The sequence below is a fragment of the Puma concolor genome, chromosome D2, assembly GCF_028749965.1.
Source record: "Puma concolor isolate L17-30 chromosome D2, mPumCon1.1.hap2, whole genome shotgun sequence".
In the NCBI taxonomy this organism is placed as follows: Eukaryota; Metazoa; Chordata; class Mammalia; order Carnivora; family Felidae; genus Puma; species Puma concolor.
Genome location: NC_141677.1, coordinates 58142879 through 58169419, shown reverse-complemented (window position 1 = coordinate 58169419; position 26541 = coordinate 58142879). Strand labels below are relative to the sequence as shown.

Genomic DNA, 26541 nt, shown 5'->3' with positions numbered 1-26541 from the left:
CTACTCCACCAAACCCCTCCGCCTCACACACAACCTCTGGCTGTTCACTTCACAATCGTTTCAGTAGTACCAACAAGAATAGCTTCCATTCCAACTGCCCACAGAACCAGAGTTGCCCTGCTCTTCTCTCATTTCTTCCCCTCCCACCTCCTCTGTAACTTACACACAACCACCTCACTCTGCTGGCCGTCTTCCCCAACTGCTGCCCAACGATTCACAGGCCCTCACAGATTGTCAGCACTGCGTTCAGGGACTTGAGAAGTACTCTTGTGGGACAGCGCAGTGTGTTAGTACACCATTTTCCCGGACACAATGTCACTCTTTATAGCCAGTTGCAAATTAGTTTCTTCTTAAAAAAAATAATACTCCTAATAAGACAGGTACAAGGAGATTTTAAATAACCAAGATTAAAACTCATTTTGGTTTGCTCTAAGATTGGGGCCATTTCAGACTCATGCACAATGAAATCTCATGCCTCTACTCATAGCAGCCATATACCCCCTCTAGGAATATCAGAAGTACGCTTTCTGATGCTAACAAAAGCAAAGACACCACCAAAAAAGATATCATAGGAGAATCTTCTTTCCCCTTTTTTCTGTAGCTATAGTCCTCATCCTTAGATTCCATTTGAGAATACTTTAAGCTCTGAACGTCAATATTTACTTCTCATTATTTTTGTGTAAAACCATTTAAAAGAAAATTCTTCAAGTCACCAGTATCATTTCATTACAGTTTCCAATTTTTTGCCACATGCTTCAGCAGCACCCAAGTACAATTATCTTCTAACATTTGCTATGACTGACCCTCTTATTGCCACTAAAGACTTCACCCTACGTATCAGCTACCCAGTTAACACTGGCAAAACATTAGAAACAAGCTGGAACAGACTGAAAAGACCGTAAGAGGATGTGACTAAGAAAGTCTTACATAACAGTGGTTATATCAACTTACTAAGTCTTCTTGGAAAAAAATTTAATTGAAAAAGAACACCTATAGAGTAATATGAAATAATTAAAATCAGTTTCACTAGCTATCTCATTATTTTTCATTTCTAATTTCTTTCATAGCATTATTCACTCTGCTTCTTTATGCTTTACTGAAGATATAATCTTCCTGAGTCAGTTCTTCACACCTCTATATAATAACATAGCTTCTTCACTGCTCCATACATGAACGAGAGGGAAGTTCTAGAGCTTGAAAGGATGTCAATTCTCTGTTCCTACAGTGGAAGAGACTAAACAAAGCAAAACCAGTATCCCAGCTTTGAGAACTAATTCTAATCTAACCAGCCCCTGTTCTCTCTACAGCAAACACCAAAATTAAGAACAGTGAATAGAAGAAAATCTTTAAGAGACCCTCAGTCCTTCAGGAAACTGCCACTCTCAGACTTGTTTTAAATGAGTTACAATTAAAATGACACTAAAAGAAACAAAATATAAGCAAATAAATATTTAGAGTAAATAAACGACAGTTCTATAAAATACGCACAAGTATAGTCAACTGACTTACCAAATAAATGACATTTATTTTTTGAATAATAAAACTCTAGAACATGCAGACAGATTTTATCTGAAGGCAAATGGTACAAAAGTTTCCTTCTGATAAACAGCTGTCTCACCTGGAAAATAATAAAAGTTATTTTTATAAAAATATATAATTACTTCTTTGACACTAGTCTATGCTCTTAACTTTCATTATCTCATTTCGCAAATGCTAAGAGTTTAACACATTTACCTACCATAGAATGTGCAATGAAAATAAACAAACAGATGAAAATACTTTTTAGTAGCTCATCAACCAAACAGAATAAGAAAATGTCATCTTTTCTCATTCTCAGTCCTGTGAGAACTAGTCTGAGGGGGCAGAAATGCCTATCAATTGCCTTCAAAAAAAAGAGAAAGTGGGGCACCTGGGTGGCTTAGTCGGTTAAGTGTCCAACTGCAGCTCAGGTCATGACCTCACGGTCCATGAGCTCAAGCCCCACATCGGGCTCTGTGCTGACAGCTCAGAGGCTGGAGCCTGCTGCAGATTCTGTGTCTCCCTCTCTCTCTGCCCCTCTCCTGCTCAGGCTATGTCTCTCTCTCAAAAATGAATAAATGTTAAAAAAAAAAATTTTTTTTTTAAAGAAAAAAACCAAAATAATACAAATGATGAAAACCACAAAAAGATGCTCAACTTCTAGTCATAACTACAATTCTACCTTACAGGATGGCATATGGTGGATGCTCAATAAGAATATGCCAGATGGTTGGATGGATGGATAAAAAATAAACCTCATCAGCTAGCAAAGAAAAAATAAATCATATCAGTTACCAAAGAAATGCAAAATAAATATATACAAATACACAGTACTTTTGTTTGCCCATCAAACTGACAGACTTAAAGAGCAATAAGGTCCTATTTTGGTAAATGTAGACAGAAGAATTCACACATTGTTGATGGAGGTATACCTTTTAATAACGTATAAAGCATTTTAACAATATTTCAGAATCTTTTACATATCAAAGAGGCTTAGGACCAGGCAATTCTTCAAATACTTTATCATAAGGTAATAACTGACCTCTACCATAATACTTCTCCCAAAACTATTTATAATAGTGAAAAATTATAAACAACTTTAACGTCCACCTATATGGGTAAGGTTAAATAAATTATGGTATATCTAAGCTATACAAAAATAGTCATTAGAAAGAATAATGTAGCTCTATAAAAACTGATACAAAGATCTACAAATATATTGAGTTTTTTAAAAATGGAAAATTTAACAAGTGTACGAAACCAATATAAAAACTTTGAAACATTCCTGAGTAGATGTGAACAAATGGAAAGCTTGTTTCCTTGTTCTCAGATAAAAAAAAAAACTCAAGGGGCGCCTGGGTGGCGCAGTCGGTTAAGCGGCCGACTTCAGCCAGGTCACGATCTCGCGGTCCGTGAGTTCGAGCCCCGCGTCAGGCTCTGGGCTGATGGCTCGGAGCCTGGAGCCTGTTTCCGATTCTGTGTCTCCCTCTCTCTCTGCCCCTCCTCCGTTCATGCTCTGTCTCTCTCTGTCCCAAAAATAAATAAAAAAAAAACATTGAAAAAAAAAATTTAAAAAAAAAAAAAAAAACTCAACATTACTCAACATCATAAAGACGTCAGTTCTCCCTCAAGTAATTTATGAATTTAACGTAATCCCAATAAAAATCCCATTTTGAACATACTTTCTTCTAGAGGTAGACAGCTGACACTAAAGTTCAACAGAAAAATAAAGATGTAACATGACACATTAAAAATGTTAAAAGCTATCCCTTGATATACTACAAAGCCTCTATAATTAAAACAGCGTGACAATGGTACAGGAATAGACAGATCAGTGCAAAAGAGTAGAAAGTCCAGAAATAAACTCAATGGAAACTTAATGTATGCTAAACATGACATCTCAAAACACTGGGGCAAAACTGTACTTTTTAAAGAAAAAATATACTGGGATGACTAATTAGCATTTGGAAGATTATTAAATTTTTATAATATTCACTAAAAAAAAAAACTCTAAACGAAGCAGGGATCCAAATGTAACAACTAAAACGTGTAAATTCTTCTCTACCTTGGGGAAAGAGAAAGGTATTCCAATTACAACCCAAAATTCAGATGCAACAAAAGACTGAAACATTGAACTAGATAAATGCCTAAAAACAGACACACACATGCATGCACACACACACACACATAACCAAAAAACAACTGACAAACTGTGAGAAAATACCTGTAACATATAGAACTTAAAATAGCTAGCATCCCTAAAAAAAAAGAACTCAGAAAAATTGAGGGAGAAAAAAATCTAATAGAGAAATAAATAAAAAGATACAAAACAATTAACAAACACCAAAAAGATATTTAAATGACCTTTATACATATGAACAGATGTTCAACCTCACTACTAACAAAAGAAATAAACATTAAAACTATATGGAGATACCACTTCTTACCTTTAAGGTTAGCAAAAATTAAGAAGTATAACAACACTCTGATGGTTATGGGAAAACAAACACTCTCACATACTGCTGGTGAGAATTCAAATTTATACAACCCCCACAGAAGGGGATACAGCAATATTTAAGAAATTTACACGTGCTTCTAAACTTTTGACCCAAACATACCATTTTAGGAATTCACCCAAAGATATATTTCCAACATACAAAAATATATATGACCAGGTTAGCCACCATAGCACTGTTTGTAAATGCAAAATATTGGAAACATCATAAAAGAATGGTTAACATCCTCACAACACAGTAGTGATACACAACTGTCAGAGGGAGGAAAAGACAGACGGAGAGAGGGTGAGTCTATAAATTGATATGGAATGGGTTCCAAAATATGTTGTGTTAAATGAAAAAACCAAGCACAAAAGTTTTCTATAGTATATATCTTCTGTGTAAAAAAGAAGAAATCAGAAAATATACATGTATCTCATCATTCCCGGAGGGAAAACACACAGTAAGAATAATTCAGAAAATGATGAAACTGGTTATCTACAGAGTGGGGTAGAAACCGGTGGAAAGGGGGGAAAAAAAAGGGGGAACACTGCTCTGAGTATACATTTTTTTGTACAATTCTTACTTTTGGAACCATGTTAACGTTTCACATATTCCAAAATAAGGAAGATCAGTTAGGATGGGGAGAAAAACTCAGAATGAAAATAAACTCAGAACTGTATTTCAGGGGCGCCTGGGTGGCTCAGTCGGTTAAGCGTCTGACTTCGGCTCAGGTCATGATCTCATGTTTCGTGAGTTCAAGCCCCACATTGGGCTCTGTGCTAACAGCTCAGAGCCTGGAGCCTGCTTCAGATTCTGTGTCTCCCTCGCTCTCTGCCCCTCCCCCACTCATGCTCTGTCTCTCTCTGTCTCTCAAAAATAAATAAAGATTAAAAAATTAAAAAAAAACTGAACTGTATTTCAAATGACTAACATAACCATGTGAGGATGGGAAGAATGCTAGGGAGAGAAAACAAATCCAAGTAACTTTTAAACATGGTTTTTAGATCAGCACTGTCCAACAGAAACATGATGAGAATCACATATGTAATTTAGTATTTCTGATAGCCACATTTCAATAAAATAGGTGGAATTAACTTTATTAATATATCTTATCCAATATATCTAAAATATTTCAGTATATAATCAACATAAAAATATTACTAAAATACTAATAAGATCTTTTACCTTCCTTAGTTTATACTAAATTTACAAAATCCAGTGTATACTTTACATTTACAAAACAATTCATGTGTAGTGGCTACCTTATTGGACACTGGAGATTTAGAGTACATACCTTTAGGCTAAAGAAAAACCTATCAACAAATACTGAACTCTGCTCAGGTGTCTTTTAAATAGTGGTATGAGTTAGCAATTCTTAAGTTTATTCTAAGATTGAGCCAATAAGTAAAAATATGAATAACAGGGCTAGATTTTTCCCTGTTGGAAGAGGGAGTTCTAAATACAGAATAAAGGAAGGACAGAATAAACCCTGTAGTACTGGGTTGGAATCAGAGGTTATCAGTATAAACTCACTGCTTTCAGTAGACAGATGAAGATGTACTGAGTGTGTGTGGACAGACACACACTTAAACCACAACACAACTGCTTCCACGTGCCTGCTGAGAGGGCCTAGAGCAATGAGGGCATCTAGGGTCCAGATCACGGCTTTTAAAACTATTCTCTACCAAAAGCAACCAGAGCTCCTTAAAGAAATAACTCATTCCAGGGCTAAGGCTGGGAAAGTGCAAGATGAGCCTACATTTTGTTGCAGTAAAAAGTGAGGCAGTGCTCAAAGAATGAGTAGGGTAAGCCAAAGGGAGATAGGAATCGGCTTGAAGGGACAGCAAGGCCAAAAGGGGAACAGCATCAAAATAAATAATTATGAAATAAAGTATTATTATAAATAAGTGTAGAAGAAATGGTAGATTTACATATTCTATATGTTGAATTTCTAAATCTACTATTTTGGAACCATCATGAAAATGATTCAGGCAGAAATCACCAATCAATACTAAAATTGGTGAGTAAAAGTTCAAGAAGTGGGGTGCCTGGGTGGCTCAGTCGGTTGAGCGTCCGACTTTGGCTCAGGTCATGATCTCGCAGTCCGTGAGTTCGAGCCCCGTATCAGGCTCTGGGCCAACAGCTCAGAACCTGGAGCCTGCTTCTGATTCTGTGTCTCCCTCTCTCTCTGCCCCTCCCCCACTAATGCTCTCACTCACTCTCAAAAATAAATAAATGTTAAAAAAAAAATTTAAAAAAAAGTTCAAGAAGTAACATCTATAAAGTCTCAAAGTGTTTTCTCAAAGGTATTTGAAAATTAGAAACAAAATGTGAATACTTAACCCCACTGAACTATATACCTAAAAATGGCTAACCTGGTAAATTTTATATTATGTATATTTTACCAACAAAACTACAAAAGGAAAAATAGTAACTACACGGGAAAACCTGGCAGACAGTACCATTTAAAACACTAAAAAAAAAAATCTTTTTTTTTTAAAGGTATAAATCAGCAAGGATGGATTTTTAATGAAGTGATCTGAGATCACATTACCAGTAATTCAACATCCTACACCACCTGACATGATGTCCTGAGAAGCATAACATTATTTCTACAGTATTCCTGCCAAAAATGGATAGTCTGAATCCAATCATGAGAAAACATCAGATAAACCCAAATTAGGGGCATTCTACAAAATAACTGGCCTGCACTCTTCAAAAATGTCAATGTCATGAAAAAAAATAGAGACTGAGGAAATGCTCCAGATTAAAGGAAACTAAAGAGATACGACAACTGAATGCACTCCATGATCCAGAATTTTCTTTTGCCATGAAAGCACATTGTTGGGACAAGGGCTGAAATTTGAACAAGCCTGCAGATTACACAATAATATTAAATCAATGTTAATTTCCTGATCTTCACAACTATACTTTGGTTACATAAAAGAATAACCTTATTTTTAGAAAATGCACTCTCAAGTATTTAGGTATACAGGGAAATAGGTCAGCACCTTACTGTCAAACAGTTCAAGAAATATTTAGATAGTATGTATATGGAAAGAGAGAAAGAGAGAGAGAGGGAGGGAGGGAGAAGGAGGATAAATAAGAGGAGGGGAGGAAAAGTAGGAAAAAAAGAGGAGAAAGGGAGGAAGGGAGAGGGAGAGAAAAAGGAAAAGCAGTAAAGTGTTAATGTTTGAGGTATCTGAGTAAATTTTTTGTAGATTCTTGTAAGTTTTCTGCAGTCTGAAATAATGTCAACATAAATTAAACGCCCCTCAAAAAAGAAAAAGATGTTAGCACAGTACCTGGCACATAATCTGCAGTCAAATGAATAGCAGCTGTTAGATGTTAGTATGGACTCTAGATTCTACACAAAAAATTCTCTTGACGTAACAGATATACACATTTATGGTGGGAAAAAATGGGGAGAGAAGCAAAATAATACATATAATATGTTCCATTTAAACATCCTCACACAAATACACGTAAATGCACGGGAAAGACTAGAAAATATACACTAAATGGTTAATAGTGGTTAGCACTGGGTTGAGGAATCAAAGTGATTCTTATTTTCTTCCTCATACTTACCAGTATTTGCTAGCTTTCTTATAATGAAGATGAATCATTTTTATGTTTTTTTCTAAAAATTACTTATAGAAATTAAAAGGATAGCCTGCAATCAAGGAAGGCATAGCATTCTTCATTTTCTATAACAATACCCTCTTTGCAGACCCATATTTAATTATTGTTTTTGAGCAGCATATTGTTACTTGCCTTTCATTTATTAAAATTATAATGATCATGTAGTATCATTCTGATAGGGAAAAATTATGTTATAAGATGGCCGGACAGGACTGATAGGGGAATTCCAGTCCCCGCCCGAAGACTCCCCTTCCGAGTTCTTCCTCCTACCCCACTTGCAGCGTGCACCAAATTATTACTAATGTGGAAGTAACAGACTATAAATTGTCCCCCATTCTTGCGCTCGGGTCTCAGACCTCTGGAGAATGATCTCCTCTGAGCCTGCCTGTGTGAAATAAACCTCTTGCCTTCCAAGATCTCTGAGCGCCGCTTGGTTCTTCCATTGGGTGATCCAGACCAGGTTCTCTAACATTTGGTTCCCTGACGGGGAAACCCAACTGCACTGGCCCATTGTTGCCACCGGTTGGGGAAAATGAAGAGGCGGTGAGTAATCTCAATGGAGAAGGCGCGCCCTGCCTGATATTCGGCACTCTCCTGCTTGGTCACCTCAGGCCAGCCCCGCTCCGCTGTTCCCACCAGATTCGAGGAGACTTGGTAGGTGAGGATCTGGACCCAACGTCAGACACCTGTAAGGCCTGGGGCCCCTGACCCAGTCAGACCCACCCATCAGGTTGGAAGGGGAGCCTGATCACCTCCCAGAGACCTTTCAGAGGTTTCACAGGTAGGGATTCCCAGGGAGGGAATGTATTAACCTCTGGTCTGAGTGTGTGAGTGAATGTGCAGCCCAATCTGGTCCTTCAGTTAGGACTTAATCTGTGGCTCCACAGGCAGGCACCCTTAAGGTCCCCAAAAGCCCACGGAGTCTGAGTGGGTCCGTCAGATTCCGTAGTGAACACCATACAGTCTATGGCGGCATCAGAATAGTTTCCGAGTGTAAGTCACAAAGCTGAGACCACTACGGCTAAGTGTCACCTAAGTTCCTTTGGGACATGGACAGACAGGCATCTGACTGGTCTCCTCATTTCAGGGGGCACCCCTATCCCTCTGTCTTTGTGACTCCGTCTCATGGGAACATTATGAGGTCGGGACAGAGCACACCCACAGTTCTTGAGACTATGATCAAGAACTTCAAGAAGGAGCTTTTGGGAGACAATGGAATTAAGACGACCCCCGGCAAGTTAAGGCCCCTATGTGAGTTGGAACAGCCCACTTTTGGTGTAGGATGGCCCTCATAGGGAACCTTAGATGTCCCAACAGTCTGCTGTGTCTGGCGTGTTGTCACCAGAGACCCAGGTCACCCAGATCAGTTCCCATATATCGACTCCTAGTTAGAGACTGCCCAAACCCTTCCCCCTTGGGTGTGATTTACCTGCAACGAACAGGGACAGGCTAGGGTACAGAAGTCCCCACTTCCACAAATTCTCGCCAGTGATCTGGCAGAAGAACTAGTCTTGCCCCTTCCATATGCTCCCCTGAGACCATCAGCACCTAACCCCCTGGTTCCTGATACTCTGCCACCTTTGGTCTCCCACCACCTCCAGACCTGGCAGATCCTCTCTCCCCCAGAACCAGCGGCCAGATTGTGCCCTTGGCCAGGCGCAGGTGCTCTCCAGATGCCAGTACGAGAGACGCGGGAACCTGAGAGACACGATGAAAACAAAACCCTCCAGCCTGGCAGCTCCATGATGCATTACCAGCCTTTCCCACTACTGATCTCCTCAATTGGAACCTTAACACACCATCATATTCCAAAAAACCACAAACCTAATGCAGTCCCTCTTTCAGACCCACTGACCAACTTGGTAAGATTGCCAACAGCTGCTCCACACTTTAACACTGAAGAGAGACAGAGAATTATGAGAGGAGCTCAGCAATACCTTGAAGAACATACACCAGGCAGGGTTGTCGATCCTGGCACCTGAGCTAGGACAGCCACATCTGAAGAACGTCCTACATGGGACTTCACTACAGAAGAAGGACAAGTCCACAACCGCAGGTACCAAGAGACTCCCCTCTGGGGTATCTGAGCAGGGGCTAAGAAGACCATGAATATGACCAAGATACCGTCAATCACCCAGCAGTAAGGGGAATCCCCAGGGATTATTATGAGAGGCTATGCAAGGCTTACCGCATTTACACCCCGTTTGATCCCGAGGCACAAGAAAGCCAACAGATGGTAAACACCTCTTTTTGTGGCCCAAGCTGCCCCAGATATCAGAAGGAAGCTCCAAAAACTTGAGGGCTTCACTGGAATGAACATCACCCAGTTGATCGAGGTTGCTAACAAGGTCTACATGAACAGGAAGGTCACTGCTGAGAGAGAAGCCGAAAAAAAGATGAGAAAAAAGGTCAGCCTCCTTGCTGCTGCTCTGAAGGAAAAGGACAACAAAAGGACAAGGAAGGTCCAGCTGCCAAAAGGGGGGAGGCCCAGAGCCTCCTCAGCAAGGGATCAGTGTGTCTACTGCAAGGAGAAAGGACATTGGAAAATAAGGAGGTAGACACAGCTCCCTCCCTTACTATGGCCATGACATATGGCCCTTACTATGGCCCTATGGTGTCTGACAACTCCAGCCCTCCACCCAGATACACTAAAAATGAAAATAAATGGGTTGAGGTCAAAGGGGCCACCCAGACCAAGAAAGGATGGTGGAAACTGCCAGATGGACGCATCTTCGTCCCAGCAACAATGGGAGGGCATCTAGTCAGCAAATACCATCAACTCACCCATCTAGGAAAAACTGCATTAGAGGCCCTCCTCAAAAAACAATATTACATCAGTCTGCTGCCCGTGTTGTGTCAGACAATAAGCAAACAATGTGTGACTTGTGCCAAGAATAATGCCTGATCCATGCCGCGACTCCCACCAGGAGTCCAAATAGGAGCTACCCCCTTTGAGGACCTTGAAATAGACTTCACAGATGTCCAACTAAGCCGAGGACTTAGATACCTCCTAGTGATAGTCTGTACATACTCTGGATGGGTCAAAGCCTTCCCAACCAGGACGGAATGGAGCCAGGAAGTAGCTAGAGTCCTCCTGAAAGAAACTGTCCCCCGGTTTGACTTACCAGCCACAATCCACAGTGATAACAGCCCTGCGTTCATGGTGGACATTATACAAACTTTAACCAACTACCTCAACATCACCTGGACTGCTTACTGGCCTCAAAGCTCAGGGAAAGTAGAGCGGATGAATCGCACCCTCAATGGAACCTTAGCCAAGTTCTGTCAGGAAACAGACCTCTCATGGCCGGACCTATTGCCCCTGGACCTCCTGCGTGTCCGTTGCACACCAGAAACTCAAGGTTTCTCCCCTTTTGAATTAATATATGGAAGGCCCCTTCCATGTCCAAAGAGCCTCCCAGGGGACCTACACCAAATAGGGGATAAGGGAATAAGAGAACAACTTCAAGCTTTAGAGGCTACCCTTGATGAGTTACAACGATATACCACAGATAGGGCCCCAATCTCTTTAGGATCCCCTGTACACCCCTTCTCACCAGGGGACTTGGTCTGGGTCAAAGACTGGAAAAAAGACCCTCTCAAACCACAGTGGACTGGGCCTCATACCGTTACTGTGACCTCCCTACTGCCCTCAAGGTCACGGACATCACTCCATGGGACCACCACTCCAGAGTCAAGAGGGCCAAACCTGAGGAGCCCCAGACTTGGAAGACTGACCCAAGTCTGACAAAACAGCTCAAAGTGACCTTCTGGAGAGTCCTACATTCTTAGGATCTTCAGCCCTACTCAAACCACACCCAGGAAGCTGGCTGGTCTACAAACGGCAGAAGCTTGCGGAATCGCCAGTCCAATAAAATAAATAGACCGTCCTTACTCCTTGCCATCAGATTGGCAGAGGTTGCCCCAGAAAGCTGGGAAAACATCGAGAGGTTCCTGTTCGCACTCACCTTCCTCTTACTGACTGCCTCTAATCTGGACCCCATTCATAAACCTTCAGTCTTAAGGCCCAGTATAAATGAGCGGTGTTACTACCCTAGGGACAAGAATAGCCACGGGGATAGGGACTGGCCACGAGGATAGGAGGCACAGGCTCTTCTGTGGAACGATATCATAAACTGTCCCGAGAACTCAATGAAGACATGGAACGAGTGGCTGACTCCCTAGTGTCCTTGCAGGGCCAAATAAGTTCCCTGGCAGGAGCTGCCCTCCAGAACAGATAGGCACTTGACCTCCTCACTGCCAAGAAAGGGGGCACCTGCATCTTCCTCAGAGAAGAATGCTGTTACTTTATAAACCAGTCAGGAATAGTCACAACCAAAGTCAGGGAATTAAGGGAAAGGACCACCCCATAATAAATGAAGATGATGCCCTCTAACACAGCCTAGATAGTAAAGTGTTTTTTGTTGTTTTTTTTAAAGATATAAAACAACAAGGGTGGAAAAAGGAGAAAAAAGTAACAAAACTTTGGAAGCTGGAACACATGCAAATATTTACAGCAGATCCTGCGGAGTCAAATCCCAATCCAGCAGTATAGAATGCTGAGACCCAACCCAATTTATAGCCAGAAACCTACACAAGGATCAGGAACGGACAGCACCGCCTCTGGAATTGGAAGTGAAATGGAGAAAGGGCACGGAGTGAAAGCTGTCTGAGGAGCAGTTAGATCCTTAGATCTCTTCTGCTCCCTGAAAAAAGACTTGAGGTTATCTCTGCAGAATGTAAAAAGGGATGATCTCTGGTTTAGGGGCTAACTGGAAGTGCAGAGGTCTTTAAAACAGTGATGAAGTGCACATGGTTGAAAGCTAAGATCTACCCTTCCCCACTCCCATTCCCACACACTAGCTGCAAAAAAAAAAAAAAGAAAAGAAAAGGCAAATTGTTGTAAATTAGAAGGACATCCAAATACCTACAAATACCTAGTACTACATAAAAACAGGCAAAGACCTACACCAAGGCACATCACTATTAAATTTCGGAATACTGGGGACAAAGCAGAGATTGAACAAGTTTCCAATGAGTAGATCCAAACAAATGAAGAGGACTCAAATTTGCTGAGGACTTCTCAATAGCAACAGAGGACAAGGAGAAATAATTATGCCTTCAAAATTCCAAAGAAAAATATTCCCAATCTAGAATTTTACACTCACACAAACTAGATTTACCAAATGTGAGGACAGAAAGAAAAGACACTCTGACATGGAAAGGCTTAAAAATTACCTCCCATATAATAAATACACCTTCTTAGAAAATCACCAGAGGACTAAGAATTTAAAGTTCTAACAAATTTAGGAAAAGACGGATTGTTCCCAGCCAGGGTAAACTGCCAAGAGAATGAGTTTCAAATCCATTCAATTGATAAGGACAACTTAACCCAAAAGGAACTCTTTTAAGCCAAACAATCAGGGACAGATTCACTCCAATACACACCCGCCTGAGGGCCAACAAATGAACTACAATGTCACCCAAATAACCATGCATCTACAGATGATGTTAACCTACTTCCACCTCTTAAAATCTTCCAATCCCTGAACTCCACACTCCCAAAAACCACTATGTATGATTAACACTCTGCTTTGTTCAAGATTTGCCTGATCAGATATTCTAGATAGTGGGATCATCACCCTGACACCAAATGAAGAAATAAATCCCAACAAAGAAAGGCATGGATATGGAAAACAGGATATTCAATACAAAAAAGAAGTGAAGGAATATTGGTGAATGGGATTCCAGGATGCTAACTGCACCAGAAGTAGAAGGCAATCAATCCAGACTGAAGCTCTAGGACAGAGCCAGGCATGTTGAAGGCTGTCGTCCCCATGTTCTCTGCCACAGTAGCATCTTTCAAATCCAACACAACTACCAGAGGATGTGCTCTACCTAAGCAAGAGGGTAAATGAGGAATAAGCAAGGTTAAGAGTTACAATACTGGGAATCTAAATTGAAAAGGAAAGAAAAGTCTAAGAATAACAAAGGGAAATCTTCCCCAGAAATGAGCTGTGAAGCAGGCCCAGATAGTAGGTGTAGATAGGAGGACAATGAAGGTCTCTAGAAGAGAAGTTGCCAAAAAAGGAAGAAAATTAGAACTAACACATTACTGTGACTGACCTTATGGAAAACTGCACTGAGAGGCTACTATTTCAAGACACTATCAGCAAATAAAATTTGCACAGGCACAGTAACGTAAACATAAGATTAACTATTTCATTTAACCAGATATTGTAATATAACTAAATTGGGAAGGTAGAGAAGGAATAGCAGTGGTGATGGTGGTTGAAAAACAATACAGAGGCATGTGGGTGTCTCAGTCACTTAAACAGCGACTTTAGCTTAGGTCATGATCTCATGGTTCATGAGTTCGAGCCCCACATTGGGCTCTGTGCTGACAGCTCAGAGCCTGGAGCCTGCTTCGGATTCTGTGTCTCCCTCTTTCTCTGCCCCTCCCCACTCACACTCTGCCTCTCTCTCTCTCTCTCTCTCTCAAAAATAAACATTAAAATATTTTTTTAAAAAAGAACAGTAAAACTTTCTCCATCCTAATAGAAACTTAACATATAATGAAAAAATTGGTGAATCAAAAGACAGCACTACACATATATTATTTGGAAATATGGATACATAAATGCCAGAAGAAGAGCTGAAAGTGGTTACCTTTAGGGAAGAAACTAGAAAGCATGGGGATTCACTATGTTTTGTTATAAATTCAGTTTTTACTATTTGACTTTTAAAGCTTGTCTATTTTAAACTATATGTCTGTTGATAGAATACAAAAAACAGCAACTGACGAATTTCTTATCTTAAATGTATTGTTCATCATTTAAAAAAATATATAAATAAAATATTTTCAATTGAAAGGAGTAAAAAAAAAAAAAAAAAATCCTAAGGAAAAAGGTCTCCCTTTTTGTTGGGAGACCTTCACATTTTTTCCTAGTACTGAAAGAACACAAACATACAAAATACAGAAGCTTTAAAAATAAAAAAAATTTAAGGCAAATAATTACCACTTGAGTGGACAAAATTCAGTAATTGTAATACCAGGAAGATTGTAGGTCTGATCTTACTTACAAATTCATTAATGATCAGGAGAGTGCAAATAACACATTTAATTAAATTTGCTCATTTATCTATTTGGGGAAGTACGATTAACAGCAGTGAGAGAGAGAGTAGTAACATAAAAGGACAGAGACGAATTAAAACATTGCCCAAAACAACCAAATTGGAGAGTGGATGGAAAGCTAAGTAAAATTAGGGGCTAAAGACAACAAAAGAGAGGTATCAGAGGCTTATTTGCCATCATTTTACGGCACACTGTGGCAACGTGGAGTAATTTCGGCCAATGCCAATGTTGAGGAGATACATAAAACACACACATTATGTATACGTATGTTTGTACACACACAAGCATACATATACGTACATACACATAATTTTTTCCTTATGAGAGACTGATAATCCTAATTAAACAAGGATCTGTGGGGCACCCGGGTGGCTCAGTCAGTTAAGTGTCCAACCCTTGATTTTGGCTCAGGCTGTGTTCTCACAGTGGTGAGATCAAGTTCCGCAGTGAACCTGGAGCCTGCTTTTGATTCTCTCTCTCTCTCTCTCTCTCCCCCCCCCCCCGCCCCCATCCCCCACTCTGGCATGAGTGCATGCTCTCTCTCAAAATAAATAAACTTAAAAAAAAACAAACAAGGATTTGTAAAGGATTATACCCTAAAAACAAAGTACTGTTAACGCAATCTGACAAGAGTGGTTTTATATTCATAATTTTTATAAGTACAGAAACTCTATCAAGGATTACCAATAATGACAAACTGTCCTAAAGACAATTAATTCTGTTGTCTACCTTGTATTCTTCATCTAGCCACACTTGGATTATCCTGATTGTTCCTGTTCTTTATTCCCAGGCACTGACCACTCAGAATAGTCTACATTTACCCATCTCTCCAGCAGAAAGGTGTCACTACGTGACTAATTTTCACCAATAGAATATGAGCAAAAGTGGTACGTGTAACTTTCAGTAAGTATCCTTAAAGGGAAGGAGATGTGTTCTTTTCTTCCTCCTTTCTGATGGATGGAATGTGAATGAAACAGCTGGAGCTCCAGTAACTATCTTAGACTATAAAGTGACTTCAGAAAAGAACAGAATCCATGCAGAGAAGTGCAACAACATGACACCATGACAGACAGACCATACCAGTCCTAGACTACTTTGGGAATTCCTGACGTTGAGCGAAATACACTTCTATGATGTTTAAATCTCTGCTATTTGGTTGCAACCAAATCTAATCCTAATTAGTATAACCGCTATGCTAAGGCACACTCTTTGTTTTGTTTCTCTAAACATTCTCCTGCCGCTCCTTTATTGTGAGTATTCCTCAATACTCTATTGTTGGTCTTTTCCACTCTTCTCCCACTGGGTTCTAGGCCAACATTCTAAAATAACATCTCTATGTGTCAGATCTTTGACCTCTAATTTTATCTCCAGCTGCCTATCATTCCACTTGTATGTGACATAATTAAACAGGAATACAAGTGATTTTTAAAACGCACACATTAAATAAAGTAGTGGTGGTAGCAACAGCAGTAGTTATTGTGAGGGTAATAAATAGCTAATATTTACTGAGCTCTTAATATTTATTAGGCACAGTTCTAAGTCTAAGAGCTAATCCTCACAACAATCCTATGAAGCAGGAAGTATTGTGCCATATCCATTTTAAAAATGAGGAAACTGAGACCCAGACATGTTAAGTAACTTGCTCAAAACATATAACTAGTGTATCAAAGAGATCATTCAAACCTAGGCTGTCTAGAACCCACCCTCCTAACCAATGTACACTAGTACTTTATTCTAAGGATGCTATCACAGCTTAAGACTTTTTAAGTTGTCTTCAGCAACCACATGACAGTCATTTAAATATCCACCATGATAATAAGTTTTATGCCTCTGCAGAATCATTTTTAGAAACTGTCAAATATCACTTAGAAATAAGTAATTAAGATGAGTGATCAAGCTAGAAAATACTCTCTTGAAAACAAAGGATATGATCATCAAGCAACGAGACTGGTTTTCTTGTATTGACTCTACTGTTTCTGAAAGCAGTTTCAAAAGACAAATTCCAAAGAATACTTATTTGCTAAAATAAATGTATGGCCTCAAAAACAAATACTTTAAAAGTGAGACCTTTCATTTTTACGTTCTTTAGTTTTAAAGCACCAGATTTTTTTTTAACTAGCACTCAAATAATCTAAAACCTAAAATTTATATTAGCACTTGAACTCATTATCTTTCTCCCTAGGCCTATCTGAGCTCTTTTCCCAATGTCACTATCAATGACACTACAATATACCTGCTAGGTCAGGCTCAAAACTTTGAGATATTCTGATTCTTTCAGCTTTTCCAACCCCATATTTACTGTTCTTCCTCCACGAGAGCTATCATGTTTTCTGTTTCCACATTACCCCACTACTGCTGTATTGAAATACTCCCCAGCCACTCTCAACTAGAGGTCAGCCCACAAAGCTGCCAGGACAACCCTTCTCACTGTTTTTATCATACGACTTTCCCTGGTATTCAGGGAAATACTTGCCCTGGTATTCAGATTGGCAATGGGAAAGCCAGAATTTGAACCCATTTCCTAGGTTCCCACTCAAAGTGAATACAAATTTAAAGATCACTGCCCAGAATATAATTCATGCTGGTTCCAGAAACTGCCAGACACTACTCATAAACATGTTACCTTTCTTTAAAAAAATCAGGATACAAAATTTATATACAATAGCAAGAGATCCCAATTTAAGTGCATCTGTATTACATTAATAGGCATACATAGGAAGGAAATAATCTTAAATGTTAATAGTTACTTCCAGATGGTGAAAATATGGATATATTTTCCAAATCCTCTATAATGAGCACATATTGAATTTATAATAAGAAATACTTAAAAATTAAAACTATATGACATTATGAAGTCAAGGATAAATTCCTTGACATTGAACTCAAGTGTCAGAAGCAAAGAAAAGTTTCAGGCTACCCAAGGAAATAAACAAGAAGCACAGTACAAAAAAGAAACACTACAGCAGTAAGTGAAAGAAAAGCAACGTCACATTAAAAACAATGGTCGCAGAAACCAAGAGCTACATGGCTCCTGGGGCTTGTTGACTCCAGCACTTAATAAATCATTGGTTGTTACACTAGAAGAGTCAAGAGGCCTAAAAGGTCACTAGAAATTCTGAATGTATTGAAAGATGGTCACACTGAGACTGCAACTGTTATTTGGGATAGTTGTAGAGAATTACACACCACATAAACAAATCAAGACTACTAATTTTCCTTCTGGGTAGTCTCCTAAAATGAAAATGTGAAATGAAAGCACAAAAGTTCTGAATAGATTCATAGGATAAAAAAACTTAGGACCACTAAATAGGCTATAAATTCATCTTTTCCTGGCACTAGTCTTTTTAATTCCAGTCCAACATCCCTTACCCAAAACACCTGGGGCCAGAGAGGCTTCACAATTCACGAACTTTTTTTATATTTTACAAAGGTTAATATGGTACATATTCCATATGTTACAAAATATTCCAACTAGGGCTTCGGGCAAAACTCTAATTAAACACATTAATACTTCTATGGGAAAAGTATAAATCACTATACTATGTAAAATAAAGACTACCAGTAGCCTGACATCAGTGCAGACTGAATTTTGCTGCCAACACAGTTTGCCACAAACTTCTTAAAGACTTCCCATTCTCGTAACAGTTTGAATTTAGGAAACATGGATAAGAAATTATGGACCTGAAACTGGTTACATCTAAGAGGTGGAATTATGCATGGATTTTATTTGTTTCTTTCCTGATATTCCACATATTCAACAGTGAACATGTACCATATTATTTACAAAACAATACTTGAAATTTAAAAAGGGATGTGAAAAAGCCCAAATACAGATACTGACCAACTTGCAAACTGGGTTAAAAAAAGAAGTAAGATCCTGTTCAGATTTCAAAAGCCAAAAAAGTAACTTAAAATAGCTCTGAGTTTAAAAGTTTTTACAAGTTTAGTATAAGTATTTAAAATAAATGAATAAAAATGCTATCAACAGTGGGGGAAATCCTTACTAAGATTCAACAGGAAATTTATGAACTGAAATTCAAAATGTGATAATTGTATTAACTCATTTGTAACTTACTATTTTTCAGTTCAATTAAGTGCTTGTGACAGACTGTCTTTCCCAAAGATGGCACCTATCTCCTGTCCCCAGCCTTTCTCACAATGTGACTTTGACACTTCTCCCGTGAGAAGTGGGTTCAGTGTAACTGCTATTTTTGACTCTGGCAAGCTTATGTCACTATGTAACTTTCACGAGTAGGTCCCAAAAGGCAGTACAGTTTCCGCGTGGTTCTTTTAGGATGCTCATTCTTAGGAAACAGTCACCACCTTGCTCTCAAGAAGCTCCACTGGTCTATGTGGAGAAACTGTAGGCAGGTGTTCTGTGGGACAGCCACATTAGCCCCCAGACATGAATGCTGACACCTCCAGGAGCCGGCAGGTCACCACCAGCTTTTAATTATAAGTCTTTCCACCTAAAGGTCAGGTAAGCCATCTCCTCACTACCTTGTCTGAATTCAGACAAAATCCACAGCATAATAAAATGGGTATTTTACACCGCTAAGTTTTGGAGTAGCTTGCTACACAAAAAGCTAACCAGAAAAAGCGCCCTTTCCTAGTTCAGTAGCTCCATTCATATGAAATCTATACACGTACGTGCACACATACACTCTAATATCAAGCTTTTCTCAACACTGAAGGTCTAATCTGCCAATGAGAAATTGGACAGACCTGTTTAAATAAGACAGTTTCCACTTGGGAACTCAACAATTCATGTCAAATATATTCTGAATACCTGATACATGTAGAACACTTTGCTAGATGTTTAAAACACAAAGGTAAATAACATATAGTTATTAATCTAATCTAGAATGGGAGGAAATAAAAACAAGTATACAAATAGTTTATAGAAGTATTTAAGTGCCAAAACTGGTACATAAAGTTAATTCCACCATAGTTAATTTATAAAATCATTTGGACTCATAAAAAGCTTTTTGATTTCTTTAGGAAAGTAGAAGAGCTTTGCAGATGCCTAGAAAAAAAAGACTAAAAAAACATATGAAAAATGTGGCCTTCGATCTCACGGTCCGTGAGTTCGAGCCCCGCGTCAGGCTCAGGGCTGATGGCTCGGAGCCTGGAGCCTGTTTCCGATTCTGTGTCTCCCTCTCTCTCTGCCCCTCCCCCGTTCATGCTCTGTCTCTGTCTGTCCCATAAATAAATAAAAACGTTGAAAAATAAATAAATAAATAAATAAATAAATAAATAAATAAAAGAATGCGAAAAAAAAAAATGTGGCCTTCGTTATGTGCTTATATTATGAGGCTGTTTTTTGTTGTTTTAATTCTTTATTTCCCAAGTTTTCTACAGCAACCATGTACCAGATTTATTAAGAAAAAAAATTTGGGGTGGGGGGGGCACCTGGGTGGCTCAGTCAGTTAAGCATCCGACTTGGGCTCTGGTCATGATCTCTGGGTTCGCAAGTTCCAGTCCCCAGACCAGCTCTGTGCTGACAGTTCAGAGCCTAGAGGCTGCTTCGGATTCTAAGTCTCCCTCTCTCTCTCTGCCCCTCACCTGCTTTGCACTCGGTCTCTTTCTCTCTCTCTCAAAAATAAACATTAAAAAAAATTTTTTTAATTAAAAAAAACATTTAAAAAATTTTTAATTTTTTTTAATGTTTATTTTTCTGGGAGACACAGCCTGAGCAGGGGAGGAGCAGGGAGAGAGGGTGACACAGAATCTGAAGCAGGCTCCAGGCTCTGAGCTGTCAGCACAGAGCCCGACGTGGGGTTTGAACTCAGGAACCCTGAGATCATAACCTCAGCCCAAGTCAGACGCTTAACAGACTGAGCCACCCAGGTGCCTCGGAAAAAAATGTTTTTTATTTATTTTGAGAGAGAGAGAGAGAAAGAGCAGCATGAGCAGGGGAGGGATGGAGAGAGAGAATCCCAAGCAGGCTCTGTGCTGACAGCACACGGAGCCCAATGTGGGGCTTGATATCACAAACCATGAGATTATGACCTGGGCCAAAATCAAGAGTTGGATGCTTTTTTTTTTTTTTTAATTTTTTTTAACATTTATTTATTTTTGAGACAGGGAGAGACAGAGCATGAACGGGGGAGGGTCAGAGAGAGAGGGAGACACAGAATTTGAAACAAGCTCCAGGCTCTGAGCTGTCAGCACAGAGCCCGACGCGGGGCTCAAACTCACGGACCGCGAGATCATGACCTGAGCCGAAGTCGGCCGCTTAACCGACTGAGCCACCCAGGTGCCCTAAGAGTTGGATGCTTAACTGACTGAGCCACCCAGGCACTCCAAAAGAAAACAACAGTTTTATTTAATTTTTTAAAAATGTGTTTAAAATACACTATGAAGAGAGTCAAGCAAGAGGTTAATAGATCTGTAACAGAAGCTATTCTGGTGTCAGCATGCCAAATATACAAAATAAATTTAGAATTTAAGGAGAATTTTCAGTAGAATAAAAACTGCATAAACATGTTACTTGTTTGCTATTAATATCTACTTTTCTTCCCTTTCCTTGCTAATTACAAATATTTAGAAGGTCTCCTCAGGTAACAGAAAACAACTACCTCAATAAGCTCTCCATCTCCTGGTCATGCCCTCCCAGATCCCTCCGGCATTCTGTCTCCCTCTCTGCATCTATCATTTCTAAGGTGGCCCTTCTCTCTACATCTCTGATTACTGTTCTTTCTAACTCTGCCTCAGACTGTCTCTCTCAGTGTTTCTGACTTCCCGTCTCTAGATGACCCTCATTCTCTGCCTATTGTGTGTGTTCTTCTTTCTGTTTCCCTCCAGTGCGCATGTCTGTGTGTGTGTGCGTGGTTAGGTGTTTGGGTTACTCTCATGGACTCTGCCTTTTGGTCAGTTTCTTCCCCACAGCTACCTACCCCATTTCCAAGACATTTCTGTTACCTTTTCCCTCTAATCTTGATAAACTAGCAGGAATGGTATTATTATCCCTATTTTATAGATGATAAGAAAACACATACTGGAATACTGATATAAATTTGAGAGTTTAGGATCTATATCCAAGTGCTTTTCTTCTTTAATACTCTTCTGGTATTCCATGGCAAAAAAAAAAAAAAAAAAAAAAACTTGAAACAGCCCAACTGCAAGCCAGTATTAACACTACATGTATTCTTTCCTAAGAAGCAAATCTCCTATTAAGGAGTGCCACATACCTTTTGCCTCTGTTTTTGCCTCTGTACCAAGTAAAATGGTCAGGAGCTGTCAGAAATCTATACCATTATATTAACAGGTTAACAGTGTTATTTGGGAATCTCACAATACTAGACACCAGACCTGCTGTTTCCAACAGTGCTTCTCTATTTTTATCCCTAGTCTGGAAACAACCATGTTTGACATTAAAAAAAAAAAAAAAAAAAAGATATAAGAGGGACAACAAATGTTAATAAAACTGAAGAGTGAATCTGAAGAATGGAAAGCTATATAGAAAGCTAGCATGAGACAAGTGAAAAATGCACACCACAGACTGGAAGCAACTGGTCTATGTTTTATTGAGAGAGTAGAAAACCCTCTTCAAATGCAGGCTTACAGCTTGCTGAGCAACACCCTATAACTTCTCTTCTATCTAAAGCTCTGTCAACTGGAATCTTTCCGTAATTCAATAAACTCTTATGACTTACCCAGACTTCATCCATCCTGCTGGGCTCATCAACAAGGAACTCTAAATGTTTTCTCCACTAGCTAAGAGCACATTTTCTGATGGGTGGCATAGAAGTAGGGTTCTCTTTCAAGCTACCAATAGCCTAGTTCCATTTCTTTCCACTTCTATAAGTGGGAAGTCTGCAACAAATACAGTTCAACAAAGAAGAAATGTCTAAATTATAACTCAGGTTAATGATTGTCAAAGATCACCCTGTAGGTCCCCAATTTTATACAGAGTGTGAGGGCTCGTCTTATATTTATACAGGTTTATCATTAAAAATCTATACTTTTATTCTAGCACTAGTTCACTTAATTCTATTATGTCTAATGAGTCCATAAGTACTGAATCGACAATATACCAGTTTTATCATTCATTCTGGTGAGCTATTTTGTGAATGGTTAGTCTACGGAGCTAATGAGGACAGGGTCACAGATTGGAAAATCTTGGCCAATTAGCTTTGCTATGTTTCATGGGTTGATGGTTACAGTCAACAACCTTAACCTTGGCTAACAGAAACAAAACAAAACAAAACACACTGATCATGTGAAGTATTAGAGGAATGAATTATAAATGTTTGACCAAAATCAATGATTATCATAAAAATATAATAATAAAATTTTTTAAAGTAATGCTAACATAATCTACCTTTTGCTAAGCCTGGTTAGTACGTGCCTAGTTCAAAAAATCTCTAATCTTTTCAGTCATGCAAGATTGGTTATTATTATCCCTGTTTTACAGATGATAAGAAAATGAACTCAGAATGATAATATGAACCAAAGTCGTAACCTATTAAGTGGTGGAGCCTGAATTCAAACTTTGATTTGACTCCAAAGCTTAGGTTATTTCCACAATACTATATAGTTTCTCAACAGCATGCCTTAGGGACATACGACAATCAACAAAATGTTCTTACTCAGAACTATTCAGCACAGACATTACTGAGCATATCCACTAAGTACACTTAGATGCTAAAGCTGAGAATGAGTTTACTTTCCAAAACTTCTTTAAGCAAAACAGCAAAGATTCTTGTTCTTTAAGAACACAAGCATTTAAGACAAAGGAAAAAATAATACATTATAGCAAAGTAATTTTTAATGGAAATGACTATTGTCATAGCTTTGTATAAAAGTCTATAGTGAAAAAATAGTTACCTTGCAGATTCATAACTGGAAGAATGAAATTACCAGGGCAGAGCCAGAGGATACCACATTAAAACAGAGTAAAGGAAACATTTCCTAAAAATCTGAGTCTGCAGGTATCTTGTAGTCAAAACTCATTTGTAGGAAATAAAAATGAATATTTTCAATTCTTAACCCTAAGATTTTGCTTTGACCAACAGATCAATTTTCTCTATTAGACTATCCTTCTTGGTTTCTCTCAACTCTCACTCCTTGCAAATGTGTACACCAATGTCACTAAGAGTTTTACCTTAATAAAAAATGAGGTCACCAAGCTCTCTGGAACCTACCCACTAAGCTAACTAACTTTTGGAGTCAAACAGTCTGACTTAAAAAAAAAAAAAAAAGGCAGGAATGAGGGGAAGGACCAAAAAATGGCTCTATAAAACTATGTCCTAGTCAATAGTCAATAACTAAGTCATAAACACAGATAATTGTTCTACTACAAGCTACAATGTGCAGACAGAAAACAGCATCCTTACTGCAGGTTACAAATGAAGCACCAAAGCACATCCCAAACAACAATCTTTTCACAATAGCATTTTAGAAACCTCTAAAAGTGAAAAATAGCCTAATATAATCTTTATATAAAATACAATTGCTAAGAAACACACTGCAGAATGAGAATTTCTATTTACAGTATTTTGGGGAAAAAAAGAATCTCAAGAAAATACATTATCTAAATTATCATTTTTTGATCATCATAGTCAACAATTACAAAAGTAACAAAGCAATGAGCACTTACTCTATGCACTACTAAGTTTCTTACATTAACATCTCATTTAATCCTTATGAACACCTTGCAAGATAAATGTTATTGTATCTATCCTAGAAACGAGTAATCAGGCTCAGGGGGGTCAACTAATTTGCCAAAAGTCATAAAGTAAGTCACAACACCAGGATTTGAACGCAATGTGTTCAACTTTGTACATTGGACTAATTCACTGTACCGCCATCCTGTTTTTTTGAACCACATTTAAGCATTTTCCAACCGATGATATCAGTATAAATACAAGTTAGGATTACCTTATTACTACACCTCCAAACCCTTGTATTGATTGTAAAATCCCATTCTCTACAAGGGGAAAAATAAGACAAAAAAGCTACCTGCTTAGAGTCTCAGATCTTAACTGCCAGAACACTGGAATATGGGCTATTTATATTCTGAATTCTAACTATGAGGAAACAGACTTCTAGCATACATACCTAGGACAGATGAAGATGACCCCAGTATTTCAGCTACTGTGCACACAAGGTCAGTGGAACTGTGTTAGAATTAGAGCTAGACTTAGCACCAGAAGTATCTTAAAGGGGGTAAAAAAAAATACAAGACCTGCTGGAGACAGGCATCAGTTTAGCACAACTGATGAACAGAAAGTGCTGAGATCCTTGTACTTTTGTGGTGAAGGAAGGTTATAACTGAGCAAAACGGGTTCACAGGCGAGTGTGTTGGGGGTAGGGAAGTGTCCTAACTCTGGGAGACCTTCATTCGCAGATGAAGTTTAAAACGGACTCCACAGGTGACAGGGCCTTCAAGTCACCTCTTCAAGAGGTACATGGCTTAACGTTTGCACGGCTTGTATTCGTTTCCAAAGTCACTTCCCCTTATTTGTTAAATCATTTGCTTTTCACAAAGAGCATGGTCATGTTTATAATCGAGTTTCAAAGACATGAACGTGGTTTTAAAATTCAACTGACCTAGACTGGAGACAGGAGGATAAAGTTATATCTGATACATGCTTTCTCCCACGTATCACATATTATCCGCTGACGCCCACAACACTGGAAGGCAGGCAGGCCAAAGACTAGTAGCCCCATTTTTCAGATCTAGAAACCGAGGCTGCGGAAAACGGGTTACAAAAGATCACAAGTCCAGCAAGTGACAGACCTGAGACTCGTCTCAGGACATCAGTCTCCAAACCCTGTGCTTCTTTCCTTTCTCAACTCTGAGAGGCGGCTTTATTGAGTAAAGAAAACTTTTAATAATCGGACTTGGGGGTTTCCGAGGGCCGCCCAACAAACCAGGAAGTACATCCTCCCGTTCAGACAGCTCACTCCCAGCTCATGCCCATAGCGCGGGGCTCCTGGACAGCCGAGCGGACTCCCTCAAAATGCTCGCAGCCCGGAAATCGCCAGCAGCCCCGGGGTCTTCTCGGGGCGGCCTCTGAGGCCCACAGCCCCGTTGACCCCTGGGGGGATCGCCACGGACCCGCTCAGTACCTGTTGAAACCCGGGAAAGGAATGTCCTCTCCGCAGAGAGTATTTGGGAAGAGGCCCCAAATCGGGCGCTCAGCCTCTAGGACAGCAAAAGGGCCTCGGGAGGATCCCTGCAACCCAGGGCCCGCAGGGGTCGAAGGGCGGCAGCTTCCCAGTAACCTCCGCCCCAGACGGAGACCCGCCCCGTGAGTCACGTGAGGGGAAAAAAATACCGGTAACTAACAAAAAGAGAAAGGAAGTCTTGTCCAAAGTGTGTGGGGAGAAGTGGAGCGACCAGCCCCAGCTAAGGGTGTAGAGGCAGGAAAGGACAGGGACGTGGGGCTACTCGTTACCGGGCGTGCCGTCGCTCTCCGCTTCCGCCACCTCCTCGAAGCTCTTGCTCTTCCGCTCGCGCCGCTGGGGCGCGCGCCAGGCCTCGACTCCTCCCCCCACCCGCGCCGCGGGGCCTTCTGGGGGCTGTAGTCCCTCCAGGCCGGGGCTGCGCAGGCTGCCTCCCGGTCACGTGGGGGGAGGGCTGGCAGAGCTGCCAAGGGGAGAAGGGGTTTGCGCTTCCGTCTGCTCAACCCTCTGGGCTTCGCTTTAGCTATAAACGTGCTCAGACGTCCTCCCGTCCCGCTCTTACACCATCCCGCCTTTTCCGTTAACGGCCAAGTTTTTTTGAAAAAGGCAATA

General features: G+C 39.9%; 1 protein-coding gene across 11 annotated transcripts in view; it reads right to left on the bottom strand.

Annotated features, from left to right (window-relative positions):
• Positions 1-26299, bottom strand: part of R3HCC1L (R3H domain and coiled-coil containing 1 like) — a 95256-nt gene extending 68957 nt beyond the window's left edge. The window contains exons 1-4 of one of the 11 annotated variants that reach the window (XM_086680581.1): positions 26202-26221; positions 24859-24917; positions 22452-22611; positions 1510-1618 (exon numbers count right to left, since the gene is read on the bottom strand). The gene's annotated coding sequence lies outside the window, so the exon portion shown is untranslated. Of the gene's footprint in view, positions 1-1509; positions 1619-22451; positions 22612-24858 lie in introns of all 11 variants that reach the window. The other 10 variants (XM_086680582.1, XM_086680577.1, XM_086680579.1 and 7 more) reach the window with 10 other exon arrangements.
• Between the last annotated feature and the right edge of the window lie 242 nt (positions 26300-26541).